Source organism: Microcebus murinus, chromosome 10, assembly GCF_040939455.1.
Source record: "Microcebus murinus isolate Inina chromosome 10, M.murinus_Inina_mat1.0, whole genome shotgun sequence".
Lineage (NCBI taxonomy): Eukaryota > Metazoa > Chordata > Mammalia > Primates > Cheirogaleidae > Microcebus > Microcebus murinus.
This window is the reverse complement of record NC_134113.1, coordinates 9,526,232-9,548,796: the sequence shown is the minus strand read 5'-3', so window position 1 is coordinate 9,548,796 and position 22,565 is coordinate 9,526,232. Positions and strand designations below refer to the sequence as shown.

Below are 22,565 nucleotides of genomic sequence, written 5' to 3'. Positions count from 1 at the left end.
AGCAAAGGCATCGAAGCGATCTACTTGCCCCCAAACACGACGTCCCGAACTCAGGCTCTAGATCAGATCAGGGGTCACAAGGACCTTTCCGGCTCATCACACGCGGTAACGTAAGGGAGGCATTGTCACTGCTCTGAGAGAGACCCGACGGGGAGAGAGAACATCGTGGCGGTGCGGAAGGATCTCACCACTCAAGATGCCATCGTGGTTATGTTATTAGCAAAAGGCACGAAAGCCATCGGATCCGAAAGAATAAATTCCCGCCGGAGAAAACTGTCCAGATGTTGTGCGTGACTTCACAGGAGCCGAGCGAGGAAATCATGAGAGAGACTGTGGCCGTGCAAAAAGAGGCGCAGGCTAAAGGGTTTCAAGATACGGATCTTAAGGCAATGCAAGAGCTAATAGACACCACACCGCAGGCACGGACAGAAGAGGACGAGGTGAGCGGGAGGAAGACGACACAGAAGAGGCAGGGCCAGAGGACAAACCGGCATCGCACAGAGGGGCCAGTCAGTCAAGACTGCTTTCGGCCTCTTTAACGACACGGAGTCGTCTATGATACAGGCACGGAGACTAATGCAAACGGTGGGACGAGGACCTGAACCGGATGGAAACGTGTTTAGAGAAATGAAAAAGGAAAAAAGTCAGAGAGAAGCTACAGTGTATTTCTGTGCAGTGACACCAGGTGTGCCCGCCTCCCCCGCCACCCCCGCCACCCCGGCCACCCCGGCCACCCCTGCCTCCCCCGCCACCCCGCCACGTCTCCTGCCTCTGCCGCCCCGGAGGCAGCAGGACCAGCGCTTGGAAGACGATGAGGGCGAGACATTTACGAAGACGCATTGCCACTTGACGCATAGGAAATACATGTTCTCTGTTTATGACTTTCTTTTCTTTTTTTAAAACAGAAGTACAGGCCGGGTGCGGTGGCTCACGCCTGTAATCCTAGCACTTTGGGAGGCCGAGGCGGGCGGATTGCTCAAGGTCAGGAGTTCGAAACCAGCCTGAGCGAGACCCCGTCTCTACCAAAAATAGAAATAAATTAATTGACCAACTAAAAATATATATACAAAAAAAATTAGCCGGGCATAGTGGCGCATGCCTGTAGTCCCAGCTACTCGGGAGGCTGAGGCAGTAGGATTGCTGAGCCCCAGAGATTGAGGTTGCTGTGAGCCAGGCTGACGCCACGGCACTCACTCTAGCCTGGGCAACAAAGTGAGACTCTGTCTCAAAAAAAAACACAGAAGTACAGTTTACAACTTATGATTTTCTTGACAACTTTTTCTAGTCTCTAGCGTACTTTATTGTACGAATAATATACATAATACATATATTAGTAAGATACAGAATATATGTTATTTGTTTATGTCATTAGCGACGCTTCTGGCCAGCAGCAGGTTAACAGTACTAAAGTTTTCGGGGAGTCAAAATTGTATGTGAATTTTCTACTGCATGAGGAGAGCATGCTCCTGACCCCAACCTCATTGAAGGGTCAACCGTATTTCATTTTATTGGTCTGGATTTTGAAACCAATCAAAACAATATTTCCATGAATAAATTGAAAACCATTCCAATAGTATTGGACATGACTGCGTACAATGTAGGCTACACTTGCGATTAACAGTAATTTAACTCTGATTTTCAAAAATGTATTTCTCCTGAGCTGATTGCCTTTGCTGTTCTCTATTGATCATCTGAGATTGTGGTGGCTGGCACTTTACATTTCCTGAAAGAAGGCGCTTTATTCTGCTGATCAGAGTTTGGGCACTGCTGGAGCACCTTTGCGGACCACCAGGGAAGGCCCTTCCAGGCCTGGCAGGGGCCGGGCGAGCACGGCAGAGCCCTGGGAGGAGCCACAGCCCAGCCTTGGAAGTCACTCGCCATCACTTCTACTGCATTCTATTGGCCAGTGCAAGTCACAGGCCAGCGCAGATTCAAAGGGACAAAAAATAGACTCCACCCCTTGATGGGAAAAGTGTCAAAATTCCAGGGCAAAGGGACATAAAAGTAAATATGGGAAGGGCAGTGAAGCGTAAACTTCGTGCCCAGCCCCACCCCGAGCGCTGACCGTGAAGCGAGGAAAAGCCTCCTGTGTCGGAGTCGAGTCTCGGGGCAGGGAGGACCAGGAGCGTCAGTCCCAGGTGGGCATTTCCAGGTGTGCATGTCCAGCCTGCAGCCCCTGCAGGGCCTGTTCTCTCTGGGTGCAGGTTGGGGGTGGGCCGGGGGGTGCTGGGAGAGGGAGGACTCAGGACGGGGGGGACAATGGGGCCAACCGCAAGATAGGGCGCACCCTTCAATACTGAAGTCGGGAATCATGCAGTGTAGACGGGACACAGTCGCAGGCTCGCTGGGACCCTGGGCAACACCAGAAGGCAGCCTGGAGCCAGGCTGCGGGCAGACAGACCCTCTCACCAACGCCTCCGCCACTGTCTGTGTGGCTTTGCCTCGGGCCCCTAACTACATGGTGAGAAAAATGCTAACAAAGTGTGTGCTCTTCCGGTCCCACGCCCTGGGGGAGTGTGTAGCGGAGATGCCATAACCTTTGCCCCTTTCCTCCGTGGGGGGGGTGACAGCCAGGGCAGGACTCCCGGGCCAGACTCCAGAAGACCCTCACGCTGCGCTTGGATACGCAAAAGCCCTGCCCTGTGCAGAGCTTGGACCAGGAGCTGGGAAACAGGCATGGGGCTGGCCTGCACCTGTCCTCTTTGGAGTTTATTCTTTGCCACCCAGGGTGGCGTCACCTGGATGACCTGCCCTGAGGCAGCAGAGATGAAGGTGAGTCTATGTTACAGTCCAGAAAACTAAAGCTAGGATCTGAACAACTCCCGTGGCTTCTGGGCAGAGCCCAGACCCGCTCCTCACGTGCCCCGAGTCAGGGCAGGCTGGTGCCAGCTCCCGCCACCACTCAGCTGTCTGGACAGGAGACAAACAGGTGCCTGCGAGGGCCCCAGGGGAGCTCTCTGCATCTTCCTTTTTTCTCCCTTCTGTGACCTCCAGATGCCGACGTCTGCAGAGAACCTCAGCTTCAACTAGAAAACCTACAGCTGGCCAAAGGGCGGCTCAAGACCTGCCTAAGCTACTGTCTGGAGCAGGCATTGGAGTTGACACCAATGTCCTTCACCACCAGGTGTTCGCCAGGGCCGGACATGGACACGGTGGACTGACAGGGGAAAGTGAAGCTCCCAGAGCAGTGTTCTTCCTCCCATCAAGTTTAGACCAAAAGCGTTGCAGCGTGGAGTTGGGGCCACGGTCAGAGCACCACAGGATCGCCGTCATAGGTCTCCCTGATGACAGTGGTGGGTGTGGCCAACACTGGGCCACTAGGTAGCCAGAGCCATCCCCTCCAGCCCCTGGAGCAGAGCAGCCACCGCGGCCACCTGCCGCACACCCTCCCACCTGCACCCACCTGCCTCTGACCGGCCTTGTCCCTGGGCCCCTTGGCCTGACTGCAGGTCTCAGGGTGAAATACCTGCACACACCTGTTGGAGCAAAAGTCCAGACTGCCGAGCTCACAGGCAGTAGAGGAGGGGTCTGTGGGGGGCCACTGTGGGTCCCATACACGGTGATCTCCGGAGGCAGGACAGTGGCAGGTCCATCCTTGTCCCAGGTTCCTGCCCAAGCTGTGGCCCTGAGTATGTGCACAAGGGTTGTTGCTGAATGAATGAAGGGATCGATGAATGACTGAACCCCCCTTCCTTGCTTCCTTCTGGGCAGAGAACAGGGTTCCAGAGGGGGAGCTTGGGGACCTCCCATCTAGCTTGCACATCACCCAACCTCCCCTGCCTTCAGGAGTCTGACCGTGTGGAAACTTGTCACATATTCCCCACGAATATTCTGAAGCATTCTGAAGTACACCGGGTCCTCTGGCACATCTCCTGGAGCCCTTGTGCCACATGAGCCCAGAGGGTGACCAGATTCCTGATGAGCACAGCAGTGTCAGCCCGAGGCTGTTTGCAGCCCCCACAGCTGCCAGCAAACGGCAGCAGCCCCTGTGCCAGGCTGGGGCCCCTGGTGGGGGGTGTCCCTGGCAAACCCAAAGGGGAGACTTTGGGCTGGAAGGGTGGCTGGGGACGGTGGAAGGAGGGTCCTGAGTTAGGACTGTAGGGAACACTCAGGACAAGACTCAGAGTCCACGTGGAAGGGACGCTGGGGCAAGGGCAGGGTGCTGGGGAGGGTTCCTGCCTGCGGGTCTGTGCCTGGCCTCTGCCTCTTTCTGGCCTCTGCCTCTTTCACCGCAGTTTGAGCAATGCTGCAAGGACTTTGGGGACCGCTTGCCAAAGCCCTTCCAGCCTGGCCCTGTCCTGAGAGCTTGAAGGCCGTCTGGGGCGCCCTTCCCACCCTCTCCCCAGCTTCGCCTCCGTCCTCAATCCCTTGAGCCTCGCTCAGCTTTGTCCCCATTTCCCTGCTCCTCCCTGCTTCCAGCCCTCCCCCCTTCCCCTCTCCTCCTAAGTCTCCTTTTCACCTACCCAGAGAGCCCCACCCCTCCTCTCCCCTGCATCCTCCCCTCCTCTCAGCTGCCTCCTTCCCTCCCTCCCAAGCTCCCCAGCTGCAGACCTGACTTCTCTCTGCCTCTCTCTGACCCAGCAGGACTCCAGGCCTGCAGCTTCTCCTTCCACCCACTGGGGCTCATCCCCCAGGTGACCTGGTGTGGGTCATCTCATGCGACCATGGCCTGAAAAAGCCTTTCTTTGAGATGTCACCTGGATGCCTAGCTGTGTGCCCGGACCGACACAGACTGGGCAGACGCCCCTCTGGGTCCCTGCTGTCCTCCCTGGCCCCTCACGGGAATTTAGAGCCTGTCTTTTTATCTTTGCTCATTGAAAACAGGAAACTTCCGCTGCACCCCGCGTCCGTGCTCGGTTGGTACTGGAGGCGCTGACTGGTCCCTCCACGCTCTGACAGCCAACCCCATCCGTCCTGGGAAAGAGAGGGCGTCTCGGTCAACGGACTGAGCCCCTCGCCCCCTGCATCTCACCAGGGCTCTTGGCATCTCTATTGGCTCTTGGCTCCGCATGTCCCCTCAGAGGCTGGGTCCCTGGACATCATAGAAGGGGGGAGTCCTGGCAATGGTGGAGCACACTTGTTACCACAATAACAAAAGTCGTTAGAAATCCATCTTGTATATTGTAAAAAAGCATTTTATACACATGAACCAAACTAAGCTCCCAGTAAAATACTCAAGCAATTTATGACAATAGAGTGAGAAAGGAAATCTCCTTCTCCTGCCCCCCGACCCCAATCCTACCCGCTGCACCCCAGCCCTCCGCGCAGGTGTCCTCTGGTGTAGCCGAGTGTGCCCGGCCAGGCCTCGCTCTCTGAACTCAATGCAGATGGGCACGCAAACAAATCTGTGGTGCTGTGTGCACGGAACCGGCGTCTCACCATACGTTATCGTCTTAAATGTGTTATATTAAGGATATTTTTAACTGAGGCATCATGTGCATACAGATAAATGCACAAACAGTAAGTGCACAATTTATAAGTTTTCCCACAATGCGTGCATGTGTGATTAGCACCTGGATGGAAACCCAGAAAATCCCAGCACCTCTGGAGCCCTTTTCTGCCCCCTCCCCTCCCTGCTCCCATCTTCCCTGGGATATCCACTGTCTGGAATTCTAACGCAGTAAGTTGGTTTAGCTTTTCCTGCACATTCTATAAATGCAAGCACACAGTGCTTGTGTCTGCCTTCGGTCACTCAGCCTGTGACAGAAGGCTCTGCAGGTTCATCCGTGCTGTTTCCCACAGTTGCAGCTCAGCTCTCACCGGTAGCGAGCCGCCCATGAATGCGCTGCACAGGCACTCGGCTCTGGGCATGGTGGCCGGGGCAGGGCAAAGGAGGGCGTGAGGACGGTGGCCAGCAGAGCCTGGCTTCACCAGAACTGTCGTCCTGCAGAACATCACTCATTTACCTGTTCATTCAGTCTCTTTAATTTTTTCCAGTCTGGCGTGGGAACAGGCTATTGGATTGGTCCTAATTTGTATTTTCCTTACTGCTGGGGGAAGATTAAAGCTGTATTTTTAAAAAACTGTTTTTAAGGAAAATTCTATCTACCCTCACTCCCTTCCTGTAAAATTTAGCTCTACCAGCCTGCTTTTGGCAGCTGACTAATTAAGTTCCATAGCCTCATTCTAAAAAATGTGCAAATCTTCATAGACACAAATTACTGTTAGGTAGAGAAGAAAATGTCCCCTCTCCCCTGCGGCAACTGAGCGAGGGAGCTCTTGCTGTGTCAAAGAACTAGTTCAACTGATTTGAACAAGGGAAGTTCGACATTACAAAATATCAGTCTTTTTTTTTTTTTTGAAACAGAGTCTCACTCTGTTGCCCAGGCTAGAGTGCCGTGGCGTCAGCCTAGCTCACAGCAACCTCAAACTCCTGGGCTCAAGCAATCCTGCTGCCTCAGCCTCCCGAGTACCTGGGACTACAGGCATGCGCCACCATGCCCAGCTGATTTTTTCTCCATATAATTTTAGTTGTCCAGCTAATTTCTTTCTATTTTTAGTAGAGACAGCGTCTCGCTCTTGCTCAGCGTGGTCTCCAGCTCCTGAGCTCAAACGATCCTCCCGCCTCAGCCTCCCAGAGTGCCAGGATTACAGGCGTGAGCCACCATGCCTGGCCAGAAAATATCAGTCTTGTTGTTCTCTGCTGTTGGACATTTTTGTGAACACTTGTAGCTGTTACCAACTAATATAGGGCAGTGATGGGAGTAGGAACCCTGGAGCCAGCTGCCTGGGTTCCAATCCTGCCCCTGCTACTCACCGGATTGTGTGTTCGGCAAGTTATTTAGCACCTCTGTGCTCCGGCCCTGTCATAGCTAGTAAAATGGAGATAATAATAGAACCTTCTTATTGGTGGTTGGGATTCAATGGGTTTGTTTGTATTTGTGGCTACACATATTATTAAGAGAACCTGATCCATAGTTTGCATTTTAGAAGTGTTTGCTTTTATCTATAATAGTACCAGAAATCTGTCCCTGAAAACAGAGCATTGAAAATCATCTTGCAAAAGTTGTATAAGCCCCATACATTGCAAACTATAAAACCCTCCTAAGAGAAAGTTTAAAAGACCTGAATAACTGGGGAGATATACCGTGTTTGTGGATCGGAAGACATTTCAATATTACGATGTTGAATCTATGGATTCAGTGCCATCCCAATCCAATTCTCGGGGTTTGGGGGTCAACTCTTCTGCCCCCTGGTGGCAGCTGTGTAACATGTCCACTAAGCCGAGATGAACTACATTTCCCAGGACTCCCTTTCCAGCAGTTTCTTTTCAGGGTGGGCCACAGGAGAGATTATCCCGGCAGGTCTGAAGGGAGGAAGTGGAGTGGCAGCCATTTGCTAGCGTGCTCTCATGTTGTCGATCTGCCAACTCACCTCCGTGGGGTGAAGCAGCCACGGTCCTGCACCTGCTAGAACTTCCCTAGGTGGTCCTGGAGCGTCTCTGATCCAGGCCAGATGTGTGTCTTCAGTTCCCGAGGAAGGGCCCCAGCAGGACACCATTAGAGTCAGAGGCAAGAACAATGACCTGGGTTTCAGTCCGTCTAATGTGCGCCACAGCTCGGACGCGGGGTTCCAGCTAGCTCTTGCTCTCCTACACCCAACGTCCCTTGTCTCTTCCCAACTGCCCCCCGCTGCAGACTTCATGCTCCAGCATCACACATGAAGACAACAGCGTATAGGGATTGCTTACGCAGCCCCTGCAATTGCACAGGAAATATGCACGTCTTAGCGGTCTGCCTCTTGGTTGAACCCCCACAAATATGCCCCTAAAAAGTGTTAGCTTCCTACATCTCTGCAAAAACCTTCAGTAGAATGTGAGTGCTCATTATGCTTCGTGTGGTGTTTTTGCGTCTTGGGGGATGTGATAAAGGCTGAGCCCTGGTTAACCCTGGCACCCAGGGACAAATGGATATTGACTGCCTACCAATTCCAGGTAGGCTCTGCGGCTAGGTAGACATGGCAGTGTCAGGGTTTGAGCTAAACCCCTGCTCTCACCTAGACCAGCACTTTGTCTCTCTTAAATCATTCGTATGTTAAGGACAAAATCATAATGGAAACTGAGCATATTTAGAACTCAGCGATTTTTTTTTAAACAATATGTTTTGTTTTTTAAAACACATTAAACATGTGAAATATTGTTGCGGTGGTCGAGAACAGCTGAGACCACCACTGGACATAGCTAGCCTAAGAGAGCATAGATAAGAACTTGAGCACAAGCCCAGCTGCCTTTCTAAAGGTCAGGATGTGTCGCGAGGCAGGAGATGTTGAAAGCAACAGCTCACCCGAGGGCGGAAAGCCCCCTGGGACAGTGGCTTAATGAAACGTCCAGCTGGATGAAAGGCAGGCTCGGCTTGTGGCTCACAGTTAATGAGTTTGTTCAACTAAAGGCTAGAAATAGCTTAGCCTAGATCGATAGCTTTGTTAAGAAGAATGTGTAACTGGAAAATATAAATCTTTACTGTATTCTCTTAAGATCACATGCATGACACGTGTCCTTTATGGTTTAATGATTTCTTGCTTTTGATTGCTATCAGAACGGAAACTTATAGCACCTGCTTTTGTATAAGAAACATTTCTTGAAGTTAAATTTTAAGCATGATTGATGAGATTGTTTTGTTAAGAGAAACACATATGAGTGAGGAGCTGAACTGGGGGCTCTTGGTCTGAGGAAGACTTGAGTCCCCTGTAAGAGCCCGCTCTTACAATTGCTCATGGTCTTTCCTTATTCCTCTGCAACGCCCTGTCTCCAACCCTGGTTGTCGGGGCCGACGCCCGACAGAATATAACTAAAAGAGTACTTAAAAGAATATTTGCCATTAAATGCATGGATTAGAAAAGAAAAAATTGATATTTAATGTTTCAGTCATCAGTTCAAGGAGTTAGAAAAGGAACAACAAAAGGATTAAGAAAATTCAAACCTAGTATTTTGGGCCAGGCACTGCGGCTCACGCCTATAATCCCAGCACTTTGGGAGGCCAAGGCAGGTGGATGGCTTGAGCTCAGGAGTTTGAGACCAGCCTGATCAACATAGTGAGACCCCTATCTCTACAAAAATTAGAAAAATTAGCTGGGCATGGTGGCACACACCGGTAGTCCCAGCTACTAGGGGAGGCTGAGGCAGGAGGATCACTTGAGCCCAGGAGTTTGAGGTTGCTGTGAGCTAGGTTGATGCCACAGCACTCTAGCCAGGACAACAGAGTGAGACCCTGAGAAAGAAAGAAAAGAAAGAAAGAAAGAAAGAAAGAAAGAAAGAGAGAGAGAGAGAGAGAGAGAGAGAAAGAAAGAAAGAAAGAAAGAAAGAAAGAAAGAAAGAAAGAAAGAAAGAAAGAAAGAAAGAAAGAAAGAAAGAAAACAAAAGCAAAAGAGAGAGAATCTTGGGCTTATAATTTCCTGTTCCCCGTCTTAGAAGAATTTCCTTTAAAATGAAAGGACACAAAGATACCCCTTATAACTGCCACCATCCAACATTGTACTATCGTCCAAGCCAGTGTCCAAAGAAGAGGTGAGAGAATTGGAAAAGAACAGAAAGTACTAGAAATAGTATAGTAAACAAGTTCTTGGCAAGAGTGGTAGATCCAAGTTCAATATAGAAAAATCGGTAGCATCCCCACACCCTAGCAACAAACAAAGATGTAAAGGTAGATGAAACCTACACTATTTCCTCCAATTTTTGTTAGAAAATAAAACTAACAAGATGTATGAGACCTTTATGAAAAATTACAAGACTCATCAAAAACATAAAAGCAGCCCTCTATACATTGAGACACACAGTCCGGCCTCTGTGTCTGCAGGACCCCATCAGATACCCAAATCAGCAGACACTCAAATCCTTAATGGAAGATGGCATAGTGCAGGAGGCCTCCGAATCTGCAGGCCCCCCGGAGGCAGCCACCGCGACTGAGGGTGTGGACCCACAGATACGGAAGGCCGGGTGTGACCACAGTCATGCGCTGGGAGGCTCAGAGTTTCAAAGGCCTCCGTGCTTCCCCCAGTTGGCCTATGCATTGACAACAGGATCTTCACGGAACATACAAAAGCTTGTTCATAAATTCATCTTGATCTATAAAGGGCCAATAGAATTTCAAAGGATAAAAAGATAAGTTGAGGCCGGGCATGGTGGCTCATGCCTGTAATCCTAGCACTCTGGGAGGCCGAGACACGCGGATTGCTCGAGGTCAGGAGTTCGAAACCAGCCTGAGCAAGAGCGAGACCCTGTCTCTACTAAAATTAGAAAGAAATTAATTGGCCAACTAAGATATATAGAAAAAATTAGCCGGGCATGGTGGTGCATGCCTGTAGTCCCAGCTACTCAGGAGGCTGAGGCAGGAGGATTGCTTAAGCCCAGGAGTTTGAGGTTGCTGTGAGCTAGGCTGATGCCACGGCACTCACTCTAGCCTGGGAAACAAAGCGAGACTCTGTCTCAAAAAAAAAAAGAAGATAAGTTGAACCTCCACACCAGATATTAAAACTTACTCTTAAGATATTAGGAGAGAAGTGGGGTAGGAGCCCAGGAATAGACAAAACAATGGAAAAGAAGAGAGAGTTCAGGTATGTACACACACACACACAGACATGCATTGCTTAAGGGCGGGAATGCATTCTGAAAGATGCGTTGTTAGGCAATTTCGCCACTGTGTGAACACCACACAAACCTAGATGGTACAGCCTACTGCATACTAGGCTATATGGGTAGGTATACTAGCATGTTGTTGTACCGAATACTGTAGGAAATTGAAACACAATGGTAAGCATTTGTGTATCTAAACATAGAAAAGGTATAATAAAAATAAGGCATTTAGGCCGGGCGCTGTGGCTCACGCCTGTAATCCTAGCTCTTAGGAGGCCGAGGCGGGCGGATTGCTCAAGGTCAGGAGTTCAAAACCAGCCTGAGCAAGAGCGAGACCCCGTCTCTACTATAAATAGAAAGAAATTAATTGGCCAACTGATATATATATAAAAAATTAGCCGAGCATGGTGGCGCATGCCTGTAGTCCCAGCTACTCGGGAGGCTGAGGCAGAAGGATCACTGGAGCCCAGGAGTTTGAGGTTGCTGTGAGCTAGGCTGACGCCACGGCACTCACTCTAGCCTGGACAACAAAGCGAGACTCTGTCTCAAAAAAAAAAAAAAAAAAAAAAAATAAGGCATTATAATTTTATGGGGCCACCATTGCACATGCAATCTGTATTGACTAAAATATCATTACGCAGCACGTGACTGTATATACCAGGGCTGTCCAGAAAGTACCCAGCCATTGCTAGGTACAAAATTAAATAAGTTAATAGTATTACCAATCAGTAGGACAGGAGGACATGGCTAAAAATTTATTAAATTATTCTTAGATGGCCTATCCATATACTGAAAATTAGATATCTATATCATACCATATACATAAATGGAAAAATTGATACATTTAAAAACACTAAAAATTAAAATGTCTTTGTATGGAAAGACATCCCCAACTAAAAGCCTAGCCACCGTTTGGAAGAAAGTATTTGCAATGTATATAACTGACAAAGGATTAATATCGAGACTATCCAAAAATCTCAATCAAGCAATAAGGAAAGACACATTACCTAATAGAAAACTATACAAAGGATGCAGCCAGCGTTGCATGAAAGAGGGGAATGGAAGGGAAAGGAAAACATGAAAAGACAATGGGTCTCATTAGAAAGCAATCCGGCTATGGCAGATGTAGGTGACAGTGTCCATACCCCGTGTGCTAGCGATTTCATTCTAGAGCCTTCCCTAGGGAGACTGGCTCACACATACACAAGTGATCCTTGCGGGGCTGTTAGTAAGGATGGAAGAGTGGGGGCAGACGAATGGATCCCCCTGGGGGGGCAATCCTCCTCGAGCGCTACAACGGAAGACTACAGCCAAATTAAAGTCAGAGTCGCCTCTCCAGACAGAGACAGGGACTAATCTCGATGACATAATGTTGATGATAAAGCAAACAGCCGGAAAGACAAGTGAATGACACCACTTATGCAAGCAACTAAAACTTCAAAGTCTGCCGCGTTCTGTTTGTAGAGATGCACACAAGTCGCAGCGCCGGGAAAACATGTAAGAAAAGGAAACACATTATTTTTAGGATATACTTATCTGTGGAAAGGGCAGGAAGAGGTGGAAATGGAGATGCTGTAACTGTATCTGTGTGTGACAATAATTAACATATTTTTAGAAAAAAATACATAGAGAGATCTGTAGCAAACATGGGGTAACATAGTATCTTTTAAATGTGTGTTACACCCTGCACTCTTCTGTTTGCTATATTCCATAATGAAAGCAAATCTAAGGAGAAAGGTGTCGTTCCAGACCCGTGACTTGGGGACAAGGCTTGCAGACCTGCAGGGTGGAGCCGCAGACTCCATGAGAACCTTCTGCCCCTTGAGGGTCTGCAGTTCGGCCAGACTTGCGCACCCCACCCCAGCGCAGTCCTGAGATGTCAGGAGTGACCAGGGGCCCTTGGCTCCCTCTAGGGTGGTGATTTGATTGAAACGTGGGTTAGGCTTTAGTAGGACTCCAGAGGGGATCACAGAATGTCATCTGTGTGTGACTGGGGTCCCACGCAGCAGCTCCACCCTCCATCGTGCTATCGAAACAGCAGCCTTGCACCCTAAAGCAGTGAAGGCTAACAACAGTGGTCTGCTCCCTGCCCCTCAAATCTCACCACCCCGCACTTTCACACTTCCCACCCCCAGCCCCCATAAGGCATCCACAAAAACAGGCTCTGATTTCCATGCTGTCTGGCTTCTCCCCAGACAGACTAATATCAGATAAAACAGACTTTAAATCAAAAAGTGAGACAAAGAAGGATATTACATATTAATCAATTAACATTAATATGTTAATTAATATTTAATTAACTGCCTGCACCTCAACTTCCCCTTTTTTCCAACGCATAGCAGCTGGGGGCTGCCAGGGTCCTCTGCACCCACCACCCACGCCGTGCCTGAGGCTCAGGGCACAAGACGCTGCGGTGACTCACCCCGAGACGCCACTGAGGAAAGCCCCTGCCTCGAGAAGCTTCTGGGAAGTGATCAAAAATAATTCTTCCCTCTGTAGCGCACGCACGCAGACAGAGACACACATAGAGGCACATGGACAGAAACACACACGCGCGACGGTTCATATTTATAAATATATGTATAGACATATTGTTGACCCAAAGTGACGGAGGCAAAAATCTCAGTCCAGGGTGGTTGGTTAAGCCAGAGTTGAGAATGCACCCAGGGAAAACACAAACCACAAACGCAAAGCTGTGGCTGTTTTTCTGGAGGGGAATCTGGAAGCTTCAGCATTTAAAGGCATACAGAAAGAAAACAAAGTGTGTGCGGGCTGGGGCGGGTAGTGAGACAAAATGGTTGCACGCGTGTGAGACAGGAAAACCTACCTTTGACTTAAGATCAGGCAAATTGAGAGGAGAAGGGAGGGAAGGAAGCAGCGGCTCTGTGGATGTCGCTGGGTGGGTGGGAGGACGTCTGATCCCGTCCTGTCTCTGTCCTGTGCCTGTGCAGATAAGCTCGGGCCCCTCGCATAGTGTGGGGCTGGGACCGCGTTAGTTTTAGGAGCCAGACGCAGCCTGCAGACCTAGAGGCCTTTCCTTCCCTTTTTGTATACGGAGTTGCAGGTGGGAGTGGGGGCCCTGAGATTTTTGCTTTCTTTTGCAATATGTATTTTTTAAAAAGATTTGACATTATAAACCAGTGGGAAGTAAATAAAATTCATTACATTGTGTTTGTACAATCTGCATACATATAATATATATTTGTGTGTGTGATTATGTACAATTTAATCAATGATTCATTGGCTTCAATGGTTTGGGGTTTATTCGTGTGCTCTGTTTCTTTTTTAATTTTATTGAGGTGAGATTCATGCAACAAAAAAAAGGTTTGGGCAGCTTTGAGGGGGCACAACTGTCACCCCAGGACATGGGTTTCTCCCCGTTTTCTTGTCCACTGACTTGCTCTTCAGCAGGGCCCTTCCTGGGGCTGCCCTGCACCCCTTAGGCTCAGGACCCACGTGAGATCCTCCCCGACTCCGACCTGGAGCCTTGGTGGGCACAGAGGGTGCGGTGGGCTGCGGGGTTCGGGATGTACCCCGACACCTGCCAGTCTGCCAGGTGCTCCCCCAGAAGCCAGGACACCCCAGATGTGGGTCCTCCAAAAGTCCTCCCTTGTAACTGCAGTCACTCTTTGCTCCTGAAATTGGCCTGGGTGGCTCTGGGCACCAGGATGTTCCAGTAAGGGCAGGAAAGGGAACCCAGGGTGCACATGTGCCGTGAGTGCCGGAAAGCAGAGGGACCTGGAGCTCAGCCCTGCACCCCTAGAGCTGGTGCCGAATCCTCTCCCACAGGCTTGGGCAGGGAGGAGGGAGACGGAGAGACACAGGTGTCTGTCACTTATTTAGTGCTGCTGTTGTTTTCTCCAGGCGGTCCCTAATCCTCCTCCAAGAAAGACTTCCTGTGAGTGCTGTGGTCTCCCTCCCTGTGGCAGGTGCAGGCTGGGTATCTCATGAGACACAAAGGTGACACTGGAGAGAGGGCCCTGGGGTGGGGAGGTTTGCCCCAATCTTTTCTGATTCAAGAAAGCTGCTCCAGCCCGGCATCTCGGTGACATGATAGACATGTTTGTTTTCTTCCGTGGTCCCTGGCTCTTAACTCCCATAGCCCTGGCGACAGTAACAGAATCTCAGTCTCTCTCTCTCTCTCTCTCTCTCTCTGAACTTCTCCTACCTTCCTTTCACCTGCACAAGGCAAGTCTCTAATCTGATGGTGGGTCGGGAGACCCCCATTCCAGAAAGGTCTGGCCCCTGCCTAGGAGGAAGGATGCTGCACAGAGAGGCCAGAAGGATCTGGACAGACAGGCACTGCTGGGCTTAGATCCTATCCTTTTTGTCCTGTCACATTTTGACATGGTTGCTCGTGCCTCAGTCATGCCTGTCCAATCTCCATAAAATGCCCTAGAGGACAGGGTTCAGGAAGCTTCTGGAGAGCTGAACAGACAGTGGTTCCTGGAGGGAGGCACACCGAAGAGGGGATGGAGCTCCGTGCTTCTTGCCCCTTCCTGGCCCTCTGCATGTCTGCGTCAGCATCCTTCGTGATACCCTCTGTGATGAACTGGTGGGTGTAAGTGTCCGCTGGGACCTGTGAGCCACCCTAGCAAATTAACTGAACCCAAAGAGGGGGTCATGTAAACCCCAACTTGAAGCTGGTCGGTCGGACGTTCTGGAGGCCCGGACCTGTAGCCGGTGCTGGTTGTTGTGTCTGTATTGGAGCAGAGGAGAGACATGGCTTGAGTTTGTGTGTTTTTCCACCCACTCGATCTCTCCAAAACGCCCTTCATGCCCATTCCCGGGGCACAGAGCAGGCCTGCTTGTTGCTGGGGAGTGAGGGCCTCTTAATTAGCCTTTCTGTGGCATGTCTGCCCAACCCTCGCCCATCTGGAGCTTTGCGTAGGATGTTAGGGACGTAATATCTCTTCGACCGTGGTTTGGACTCCCAGCCACCAATTCCAGAGCAGCTGGAAAAGTCTCACTGGATGCTCCGTTACACTCAGATAAATATTCTAGGAAAGTAAGAATCATCAAAACTGACTCAAAATGGAGCAAATCACCCAACTAGACTGATCATCAATGAGGATACTGAAAAGGTAACCAACCCTCCTTGACCTCAGGCCTAGATGGCTTTACTGGCAAGTTCTGTCAAAGCGCCAATGAACGGACCATTGCTGTGTTACAGAGACTACGCCAGAGAAAATAAAACCACGGCAAGCTTCCAAAATCATTACCCAAGATTAGCAGAGCCCTGACACTAAAACTGGGCAAAAAGAGAACATATTTTTCCAAGAACTACAATTGATGAGTAACTGCAATTGATGAAACAAGGCAGCCCCAGAGCCAAAGGTTCCCTCACTAGAAGGGAATAAAATCTGAAGGCCCCTGAGCTGGCTGGTCCCCACCCCTCAGCCTCAGGCCCGAGGAGCCCTGTGTGTGAGCGGCAAGAGGCCTCAGAAGCTGCACACAGGAGTTCTGAGACCTGCACTCCGCACTGCCGTACAGGTTGGACCATCTGCCCTGTATCTTTTCTTAAGGCCAAGTAAAAAATGCACTGGATGAAGCCCATTATGCCTGGTGGTTCGATCTCGTCAATCCAAACCCCAAACCACCACCATGTGTCAAACAGAATGATGCTGCAACAATATTAACAGATGAAAGGAGAAAAGCTACATGATCAACTCAATGATAAAAAATATAAAGCAGTTGCTGTTAAAGTAGAATCAGAGAAGATGCAAAGATAGCCTACAAGCCAACTTAAGGGCTTAGAAGGATGCTAAGAATGCTAAAAGAAAAAGCATTCCAGCTGGGTGCAGTGGCTCACGCCTGTAATCCTAGCACTCTGGGAGGCCGAGGCGGGAGGATCGCTTGAGGTCAGGAGTTCAAGACCAGCCTGAGCAAGAGGGAGACTCCATCTCTAAAAAAATAGAAAAATTAGCCAGGCGTGGTGGCATGTGCCTGTAGCCCCAGCTACTCAGGAGACTGAGGCAGGAGGATCACTTGAGCCCAGGAGTTTGAGGTTGCTGTGAGCTGTTATGAGGTCACTGCACTCCAGCCTGGCTGCCAGAGTGAGACCCTGTCTCAGAAAAAAAAAAAAAAGCCCAATTAAACAAAACTCCTAGTGAGCTCTCTTAACCTGATAAAAGGTTTCTAGGTAAAAGGCTTATCTTCCACAAACATCTACTAGATGTTAGCATCAAAGTCAAGGAGAAAAAAATGCTGGTTACTGTGACTCCAGTACTGGGATGGGTAGAGGTTTGTGCCAACAGAAAAGTGGGCAAAGGATATGCCCAGGCAATTAACAGAAGACATGGAATAAGCAATAAGATATGAAAAACTAAACAGCCTATTAATAGACAGGTAAATACTAATGGGAGTGTCAACTTGGAATATCACTCTGGAAAGAGAGGCAAATACTGCAGGTTGGCTTACCCAAAGGAATAAAAATAAAACATAATGCAAGTAGGAACCAAAAGGGAGCAGGGCTTGGCTATACTAATATCAGGTAAAACAGACTTTAAATCAAAAAGTGAGACAAAGAAGGATATTACATATTAATGAAAGTTGCAATACCTCAAGAAGATATAACAATTATAAACATTTACACACATAAAAACAGACCATCAAAATATAAGAAGCAAAAGTTGACAGGACCGCCTAGCACTCTGGGAGGCCGAGGCGGAAGGATTGCTCAAGGTCAGGAGTTTGAAACCAGCCTGAGCAAGAGCGAGACCCCGTCTCTACTATAAATAGAAAAGAAATTAATTGGCCAACTAATATATATAGAAAAAATTAGCCGGGCATGGTGGCGCATGCCTGTAGTCCCAGCTACTCGGGAGGCTGAGGCAGGAGGATCGCTTGAGCCCAGGAGTTTGAGGTTGCTGTGAGCTAGGCTGATGCCACGGCACTCACTCTAGCCTGGGCAACAAAGTGAGACTCTGTCTCAAAAAAAAAAAGTTGACAGGACCGAAGGGAGAAATAGAGTTCCACATTATCAGTTGGGACTTCAATAACCCCACTCTCAATAATGGATCGAATAGCAGATGGAAGATAAGTACGGAAACAGAGCACTTAACACAATAAACCAACCAGATCTAACAGATGTGTACAGAACACCGTTTCCAACAACGGCAGACAAGCTGCTAAGGAAGACAGTATGGTGGTTCCTCAAAAAAATTAAAAAGAGAATTACTACATGATAAGCAATTCCACTGCTGTGTCTATACCCAAAAGAATTGAACGCAGGGTCTCAAAGAGATATTTGTGCACCCATGTTGATAGCAGCATTGTTTACAATAGCTAAAATGTGGAACCGGCACAAGTGCCCATCAACAGATGAACACCAATGTGACATACACACACAATGGAATATTATTCAGCCTTAATATTGTAGGAAGTTCTGACACATGCGGCAACATAGATGAACCTTGAGGACACTATGCTACGTAAATAAGCCGGTCGCAAAAAGACAAATACGGCCGGGCGCGGTGGCTCACGCCTGTAATCCTAGCACTCTGGGAGGCCGAGGCGGGCGGATTGCTCGAGGTCGGGAGTTCGAAACCAGCCTGAGCGAGACCCCGTCTCTACTAAAAAAATAGAAAGAAATTAATTGACCAACTAAAAATATATACACAAAAAAGTAGCCGGGCATGGTGGTGCATGCCTGTAGTCCCAGCTACTTGGGAGGCTGAGGCAGGAGGATCGCTTGAGCCCAGGAGGAGTTTGAGGTTGCTGTGAGCTAGGCTGACGCCACGGCACTCACTCTACCCAGGGCAACAAAAGTGAGACTCTGTCTCAAAAAAAAAAAAAAAAGACAAATACTATGTAATTCCACTTACATGAGGTCCCTAGAGCAGTCAAATCATAGAGACAAAAAGTAAAATGGGGGCTGCCAGGGCATGGGGGAGGAAGGAATAGGGAGTTAGTGTTTAACGGGTACAGAGTTTCGGTTTTAAGATGAAAAGAGTTATGGAGATGGATGGTAGTGATGGATGCACAATATTATGAATATATTTAATATCACTAAACTGTACACTTAAAGATAGTCAAGATGGGCGAGGGGCAGTGGCTCACACCTCTAATCCTAGCATTTTGGGAGGCCAAGGTGGGAGGATCACTTGACCCCAGGAGTTCAAGACCAGCCTGAGCAGGAGCAAGACCCTCGCCTCTATAAAAAACTAGAAAAAATTAGCTGGGGATGGTGGTGTGCATCTGTAGTCCCAGCTACTCGGGAGGCTGAGGCTGGAGGATCACTTGAGCCCAGGAGTTGGAGGTTGCTATGAGCTACGATGATGCCATGGCACTCTAGCCTGGGTGATAGAGTTGACTCTATCTCAAAAAAAAAAAAAAAAATGGTTAAGATGGTAAATTTTATGTTACATGTAATTTACCACAATATTTTAAAAATTGGGGGAAAAAATCAGCAAACGTTCTGCCAAACTGGATATACGGATGGCAAAGGAGAATGTGAAATAAATACGTAACATCATTAGTATTAGAGAAATGAACATTAAAGCCACAGTATCAATACAGACCTATCAGAATATCACTACAGACCTATTAGAGGGTTAAAATAAAATAACGATAGTGTCAAATGCTGGAGAAACTGGATCATTTGTACATTGCTAGTCAGAATATAAAATCAGCGGGGCGTGGTGGCTCATGCCTGTAATCCTAGCACTTTGGGAGGCCGAGGCGGGCGCATTGCTCAAGGTCAGGAGTTCGAAACCAGCCTGAGCGAGACCCCGTCTCTACAAAAAATAGAAATAAATTAATTGACCAACTAAAAATATATATACAGGCTGGGCGCGGTGGCTCACGCCTGTAATCCTAGCACTCTGGGAGGCCGAGGCGGGCGGATTGCTCGAGGTCAGGAGTTCGAAACCAGCCTGAGCAAGAGCAAGACCCCATCTCTACTATAAATAGAAAGAAATTAATTGGCCAACTAATATATATATATATAAAAAATTAGCCGGGCGTGGTGGCGCATGCCTGTAGTCCCAGCTACTCGGGAGGCTGAGGCAGCAGGATTGCTTGAGCCCAGGAGTTTGAGGTTGCTGTGAGCTAGGCTGACGCCACGGCACTCACTCTAGCCTGTGCAATGAAGCGAGACTCTGTCTCAAAAAAAAAAAAAAAAAAAAAAAAATATATATATATATATAAAAAATTAGCCGGGCATGGTGGCGCATGCCTGTAGTCCCAGCTACTCGGGAGGCTGAGACAGAAGGATCGCTGAGCCCCGGAGATTGAGGTTGCTGTGAGCTAGGCTAATGCCACGGCACTCACTCTAGCCTGGGCAACAAAGTGAGACTCTGTCTCAAAAAAAAAAAAAAAAAAAAGAATATAAAATCATACAGTTAGTACAGAAAATAGTTTAGTATTAGGTTGGTGCAAAAGTAATTGAGGTTTTAGCATTGTTGACATTTGCCATTTGATATCAGAATACATTCTTAAGTAAATGTGGTTATGTTATACATCATTTTAATGTGCACTTCTTGCTTTATGTTTTTTTTTGCTAATGACTTGCTGTTTGTTTTACATTTATTTAAGACTATGGAAATAATGTTAGACAAAAAGCAAATTCCAGTGACTTTCTTACTCAATTTCAAAATGGGTCGTGAAGCAGCAGAGACAACTCATAACATCAACAACGCATCTGGCCGAGGAGCTGCTAATGAACGTACAGTGCAGTGGTGGTTCAAGAAGTTTTGCAAAGGAGACGAGACCTTGAAGATGAGGAGTGCCATCTGAGTTCGGCCATCAGAAGTTGACAACAATCAATTGAGAGCCATCATCGAAGCTGATCCTCTTACAAGGATCAACTTACACAAGGAGTTGCCAAAGAACTCAACATCAATCAGCATTTGAAGCAAATTGGGAAGGTGAAAAAGCTCAATAAGTGGGTGCCTCATGAGCTGACTAAAAATCAAAAATATCGTTTTCAAGTCTCATCTTCTTGGACGCAACAAGGAACCATTTCTCTATCAGATTGTGACATGCGATGAAAAGTGGATTGCATGGGACGGCCGCATTGACCAGCTCAGTGGTTGGACCGAGAAGAAGCTCCCAAGCACTTCCCAAAGCCAAACTTGCACCAAAAAAAAAGGGTCCTGGTCAGCGTTTGGTGGTCTGCTGCCGGTCGGATCCACTCGGGCTTTCTGAATGCCGGCGAACCCATTCCAGCTGAGAAGTCTGCTCAGCGAATCGATGAGATGCACCGAAAACTGCAAGGCCTGCAGCCGGCTCTAGTCAACAGAAAGGGCCCGATTCTTCTCCGAGACAACACCCAACCACACGTCGCACAACCAGCCCTTCAGAAGTTGAGGGAATTGGGCTCCGGAGTTTTGCCCCATCCGCCGTATTCACCTGACCTCTCGCCAACCGGCCCCCACTTCCTCAAGCATCTCGACCACGTTCTGCAGGGAAAACGCCTCCACGACCCGCAGCATGCAGAAAATGCTTTCCAAGAGTTCAACGAATCCCAAAGCATGGATTGTTTACACTACAGGAATAAACAAACTTATATCTCATTGGCAAAAATGTGTTGATTGTAATGGTTCCTATTTTGATTAACGAAGATGTGTTTGAGCCTAGTTATAATGACTTAAAATTCATGGTCCAAAACTGCAATTACTTTTCCACCAAACTAATAGTTTCTTATAAAACTAACGATGTACTTAACATACAACAGCAATTGCACTCCTGGGCATTTATTCCAGAGAATTGAAAGCTTGTGTTCTCAGAAAAAACTGTGTTCGTAACAGCTTTAGTCACAGTAGCCAAAGACTGCAACCAATCCAGATGTCCATCGATGGGTGAATGATCCAACACATATCCATGCCACGCACAGTTCTCTGCGATACAAAGGAGCCACTTTTGAGACATGTGACAATTTGGGTGGCCCACCAGGCCATTATGCTGAGGGAAAAAAGCCAATCACAAAAGATTATATACAGATGCTTCCATATATATAACCTTCTTGAAATAAAATTACACAGATGGAAAAAGTTTTTTTAAAATAAACAAATAAAATGTAGTGTGACTAATGATAGGAACTATCATTTCTTCTGTTCTAACAGTCCAAGTACTGGGCTAAGTTCCTTACATAAATTATCACGTCATCTTCCCAATAACCCTATGAGGTGGGTATTAGGATGTCCATTTAAAGGTGAGGAACATCAGCACCCCGGGGAGACCAAGTAAGTCGCCCAAGGTCCCACAGTGAGAAAGGGGCAGGGCTCAGACTTGCCTGGCAGCAAGGCGTCCCCTCAGCACTGTGCTTGACTGCTGGGCCCAAGGAAGCCTCCTTCACCTGGGTTCCTCATTACAGCTTCTAAAGTTTCTGTTTCCAGTAAGTGGAACAATTTATTTCCACCAATGTTGTTATCCCTTGTCTGTCTCTTTCAGACTGCAACAGAAAACGTCACCCTCCAAATACTCATGCATGGTTAGTCCAATTTGTGCAGACGTAGGCAAACCTTCGTCCAGGCGGGGCGCAGTGACACACCCTGACACCTGTCCCTCATCCTTGCTACGGGGCTCTGCCTTCAGGACGTGGAGGAGGACCTCAGAGCCTCCAGACAGGGCACAACTTCTCCTAGTGAAACAAAACCCTGTTGAAGGACATGAGATTTAGGAAGATTATTTGAATGATACAATGTATATTCATTTCTCCAAAATATCCTTGGGGATTATCCTTAGATGGACTTAAATAAACAGAAAGCAGTGCGTGTGCATGTGAGTGTGTGTGTGTGTGTGTGTGTGTGTGTGTGCAAGCGTGTCACGTTTTCCTGGTCCACACCACAACCCTAGAGAGGGCTGTGTGGGCAGCAGGCCCTTTTGTCTTTGGACATCCCTGTCTGCTCCTTGACTGGGTGCTGGTCTCGCGGAGCAGGCTCTCATTTCAGCCCTGCCATTTGCAGATGTCTCTATCAAAGCAATCGTCATCCTCCACTGAGACTGTGGCCATCAGTCCCCTGAGGTGGCTGTCCTCCGACCCACCCTCTGGAAG

At 48.5% G+C, this 22,565-nt stretch overlaps 1 protein-coding gene across 1 annotated transcript in view; it reads right to left on the bottom strand.

The window, feature by feature from the left end:
- Nucleotides 1–22,565, bottom strand: part of LOC105858493 (DNA dC->dU-editing enzyme APOBEC-3G-like) — a 207,153-nt gene that overhangs the window by 19,376 nt on the left and 165,212 nt on the right. The gene's annotated exons all lie outside the window — the stretch shown is intronic.